General features: G+C 35.3%; 1 long non-coding RNA gene across 2 annotated transcripts; it reads right to left on the bottom strand.

Moving 5' to 3' along the window:
* Positions 1–3848: 3848 nt before the first annotated feature.
* LOC111600439 lies at positions 3849–4896 on the bottom strand. 2 transcript variants are annotated; one of them, XR_003944300.1, is made up of 4 exons: positions 4731–4896; positions 4513–4670; positions 4283–4459; positions 3849–4207 (listed from the first exon to the last, which is right to left on the bottom strand). It is a non-coding gene; the product is annotated as an uncharacterized LOC111600439 (long non-coding RNA). The 2 variants fall into 2 exon arrangements; XR_003944299.1 differs by having other exon boundaries at positions 4513–4896.
* Positions 4897–5168: the final 272 nt, after the last annotated feature.

Genomic DNA, 5168 nt, shown 5'->3' with positions numbered 1-5168 from the left:
AGTTAAGCAACTGTTATGACAGTGCTATAGTATCCACAGCTGGCATATTAGCTAGATTATATGGACAAACACAAACGTCTGGAGGTATGGTATACAAATTAGCCTGAACCTGGGCCAAGTTGTTGCCAGTGCGAGCGCGTTTGCATGCTGCCGCAGCCGCTGCCGTTGTCTGGGCTCGCTTGTCCCGGAAAATGCTATAATTATGCAATTCCTCAAAGGCGCTGACGGTGGTCGCTGCCCCCAAAACCCGGCCTAGCCCAACCCAAAGACAACCTGCCCCTCAACTGTCTCGCAGAGCCTATAATCTGCAAAGGGTGGTGGCGGACCAGGCGGCTGGGAGGCCAACGAAAATTATTGACTGGCAGTCCAAAGAGCTAAGGCCTTCAAGTAAATTGCTGTAAATCTCTATTTGTGCAGCTACTTAAAGACCCCAGCCACAAACTATTCAAGTTGAGGTTAACAAGCCGCCAGCGATTAAGTCATTTCTTATGTGGGCTCATTATTTTTTCCCCTTTTTTTTTCGTTGCGGCAGCCCCTCGCTATGCGTAGCTGTTGCTACTGGGCTTGCATCCCGCCCGTCCTGCTGCACTGCCATTTTTCACAGTCTAAGCCCAAAATTTAAGAGCCCGGCAAACTCGTTTGGTTCGCCTCAGGCCAAGCAACAGTCGCTGCTTAGATCTGTAAATTGCCCGCAACTTTGTTAGTAAAATATTTTTTATTTTATCTTGACAATGCGTTGTCACTTGCTCAGCTGTCTGTGTGTGTGTGTGTGTTTTGAGTGTGTGTCTATCTGGTATTTTCCGTATTTGTTCTAATTAAAAGTGACAATTCTACGTAATTAGCTGGCGGCTATTTTTAACACTTCACTGATTTGGCAGCCAAAAGGATATTCGATTTTTTTCTTCTTTTTTTTAAGAGATATCAAATTTCTGTCAATAATTGATTTAGCTCATTTAGCTAATTAGTGTTGACAGTTGAGGCTTCTGTTTGAAAAGCAAAGGAATATAATTAAAAATGTTATCTAGAAATTTCAGCTGTAATGAAAAAGGAGGAATGATTATATCATAAGAAAGCCTTTGGGAAATGTTTAATTTAATCCAAATATTATTTTTTTTTTTGCAAATTATTTATTTAAAGAAATTTATTTAAATTAATAATATATAATAATATTTTATATTATATTTTAATAATATTAAAAATTAATTTTTAATGTTGTTTAAATCAACAATTTCTGAAAGCTCTAAAAATCATCAACAAGCATTGAGCATAACAATTCATTAAATTGTATTTATTCGGATTCAAGAATTCATAAAAAATATGTCCCAGAAATCGAAACATTTATTAGTCTAGACTGATCTTTATTCCTCTAATTATTTATCTCCTTAATCGAACTAAACTAAAGATTTCAAGCAAATATTTAAACAAGAATTGGTTCATCTATCACTCCAGCCTATTCCTGTTTCAATATATTTTCAATCTCAACATTTTCAATGATAGAACTCTTCTTAAACTATTTCAATCCCGTAACATTTTTCCAGCTTAGTACAGCATAAATCTTTCATTAAATAAATGTCATCAGTTTATGGATTGTTTCGTTTGAATCTAGTTAACAAAGGAAAAGCAATAACAAAATTACATAAATTTCATTTCCATAACCTAGTTCCCTTGTTCTTATCCCAACCTTTCACTGAGCACCCGCTGTGGCAGGCCACAACTTGTATGTCCCACTTTAAGGAGCTCACTAGGAAATTGATCAATTCAAATGGGGCTCATCGCCAGGCGCACACACATCAATTGCAAAAACTAAGAAAAGGCAGTAAAAAATGTCTTCATTAATAAAATTTATGGGTGTACATGACGCTGATGTGTTCGAAATGGTAGCCAATGAGGCACTAAATCAAATCATTAACATATATTTCCCCCTCCACCCCTTCCTCTAGCAGTGTTTCTAGAGTGTACAATTAAACGAAATCGAAACGTGCCAAACAATTCAATTGCAATTATGCAACAACAAAAAAGTATTACAAAAAAATTGAAAAAAAAAGTAATTTAAATGTTGTGGTCGTGCTTAACTGACTGCTAAATACTCGCTTAGAGTTAAACTGAAAGTAAATTGGACTTGAGACGTCTTAAGAAGTGAAGCATATAATGTATATAGATATAGCTTTGAGGAAGGTATCAACAGTGATCAAAATTTGAGGATAATAGATCTGTAGTAGATTTAATTTTTCCTATTTACTGAAAACCTATATATAACAGCACAATCTATAGAAAAGATACACATTTTAAGGTTATTTTTCTGGTAAAATATTTTCCCATTTGCCACGCTTCAAAGCAGAGCAGTTACACTCTGATGGCATACACAAGTATATATATGCATATATATTCCGAATCTGAAGTCTCTCAAGTAGAATACACACATTGCATAAAGCCAATATGCTTTGTTCATTCCGTAAGCGAGCATTACGATCATTCCTATGGAGCGCAACATGTGGCCATGTCCAGTCGAGACTGATCAAACGGGTCAGCGGGTGGCTGCCCCAATTGGCTGCACTGCTGCACCGCTGCACCACTAGATATTTAAAATAGTTTATGAGCAGCAGTTTGAACAATTCTCAGCGTTGGCTACTTATTTGCCTTCATTTTGGAAGGCGTCAAGAGATTAGTTTGCCCGGCCGCATGTCCATAGTGAATGGTGCGAAGTGTGCGAAATGCTCAACAGTCTTGTAATTGGGTTAGCCAACAAAACAAATGAAGATGTATGTGGCGAGTGCTGCTACTGTGGCTGGCAGGTGGCAAATGGAAGTGCCATAAAACTCTAGAAATGTATACAAATGAGTTTTGTAGGAACGTAAAAAACTGGTACTAATAAGGCTAAGATTGAGATTCGCAAAGAAAGAAGATTTAATGCTTTTCTAAGATTGGCACAAAGAAGATCTTTGAAAGTATTTGCTGATATGGAAATAGTTAGTATTAAAAGTAGTATTATGAATGTAAGCAGAGCTGTTCTTTAGCTACTTATATTCTGTGTACATTTTGTAATTTACAAATTAAATGTTTTTGTGTAAAGGTAAAGAATTGCCTTCAATTTGTATTGCAGAAGCTACCCTGAGTTGTCTTTCTTTATCTAACCAAGAGCACTTTAAATCTCTATTTATAATTGTAGAATCTGTAAGCCAAGCTGAAGTGCACTTAAAGTTCTGCCAAAAGATATTCCAAAGACACAGCATTAATATTGCTGTCATAGCTGACAAACATTCTACATTTTCTCTATCTGCCTATGAGATACAGAGCCAGACGAGCTTGACTATATTAAATTGATATAATACAGCTGACATTATAAGTATAGTCTATAGTATAGACTCCTTCAGTCAGTTACAAGCACAAAAAGCATTTGTAATGCCAGAAGAGAAAACACAATTCTTGTCACCTGAAGCAAAAAACGGGCTATGCCACATTCAATTAGGCCGCAATTGCACAATTAATTATAAACGCGCACAGCTCTGACATATTTCAGATTTTACATTAATTTGGCACTAAAAAGACAGATCAAAGAGAGAGAGAGGGCACGCATAACTCAAGCACTTTGCTCTACGAGCTGCTTACAGAAATGTTAAATGAGCCAGGTAAAAATGATATAAAAACAGCGTCCAAAGTTGAGCAACGGGCAAAAGTCCAATTTAATTGTAATGTGAGAAATTTAAATAAGGTAGCCGCAAAATGCGGCGCAGATGCTGAACAATGACTAAGAGCAAACCAAAGCAAAAGAATAAAAATAAAAAAACAAAAAAAATTATGAAAAAAAAATGTTAAAAATGTTTCATGTATTGTTGTTGTTGTTGTGGAGTTTGTTGTTAGGTTTGTTAAAAAAAAGATCAAATAACCAAAAGCCGCCAAATTTCAATGGAAAACAAAAGCTCACTTATTTCAAATTTGTTGTATATTGTTGTTGTTGTTGCTGCTGTTGCTCTTGCTCCTCTCTAACTAATTTTCCACTTGTGTGCAGAGGGAAACCAAATCCATTGACCCTGGCAACTACCTAGACCCATTTGTGCATAGCACCTATAGAGCTCGACTCTTTTTGTCTTCTTCTTGCTGATTTGTCAGTTCATGTTTGATTATTTACGATCGTTTGTTGAGGCTCTGCGATTGCTGAAATAATAATACTATCTGTGGCTCGATATTATTCACTATATTCATAGCTCATCTAGTTAGACATAACGAAAGCCGTTTTCAAAGAGTTTTTATTTATTTTTTTTTTTTTGTATTGTAGCTCGCTTACGGTTAGCAGTTGTTGTTCCATTTGAAATTTATTACATCACGATCTCTATTAAAAGTTTCCTTTTTGCTGTTGTTTGCTTTTTGGATGCTTCAGATCTACTTTGTAGTTTATGATTTGATTTTGTTTCCCTTTGCTTTGCTTTGTGTTCTATGCGAATTTCGTTTGCAGCTGCGTTTCCTGGAAAATATCAGCAGATGACGCTAGAATCTTAACTTGGGCTACAAATATACATATAAATATATCCAAAACATTTCATAATAAACTTTTCGACATAAGTTTATGAGTTTTGCGGCAGAAATTTATGCGTTTCGTATAGCTTTCAATTTGTTGAGCTGAAGGGTTCTTTAGCTTATGGATATCTATTTTGTGGTTTCCTTTTCCATAGACTCTATTTTTTTGTATATCTTTTAAACTATGCCGCTGTCTAGAATAGTTTTTTTCGACTTACAAATTCTGTGCGCTTTAGTCAAAACAAATACACGAATTGTAACACATTTGTTGAAAGTATTTGCCATTATTTTTCCTTGTAGAACTTTACTAATTAGTTTGCTAGGCAAACACACACGCACACACACACAGACACTATTAGAGCTGTCTGCCTGTGTGTCTATGCTCCAAATTCGATTTTTGTAAATTTTTTATTTGTTTATTTACAAATTGTCAAAAGTTTTGTTGAAACATTTATGGCTAACATGTTGCTGTTGGCTAAAAAGCAATGTGGCAACAGAATTTATAACAATTTTATTTTCATTTGCTGTGCTAAATAGGGAAATAAATTCGGGTAAAAAACGAAAATTTGAACTCTTATAATAATATTTATAAAATTAAGTTAATTTTCTTGCAATGTAAAAAATAACTCAAATCTGTTATTCGCGCTGCTATGGCA

This window comes from Drosophila hydei, unplaced genomic scaffold (genome assembly GCF_003285905.1).
Source record: "Drosophila hydei strain 15085-1641.00,03,60 unplaced genomic scaffold, DhydRS2 tig00008116-arrow-pilon, whole genome shotgun sequence".
NCBI lineage: Eukaryota > Metazoa > Arthropoda > Insecta > Diptera > Drosophilidae > Drosophila > Drosophila hydei.
The sequence above is the reverse complement of the archived record's forward strand: the minus strand, read 5'-3'. Positions and strand labels throughout refer to the sequence as shown.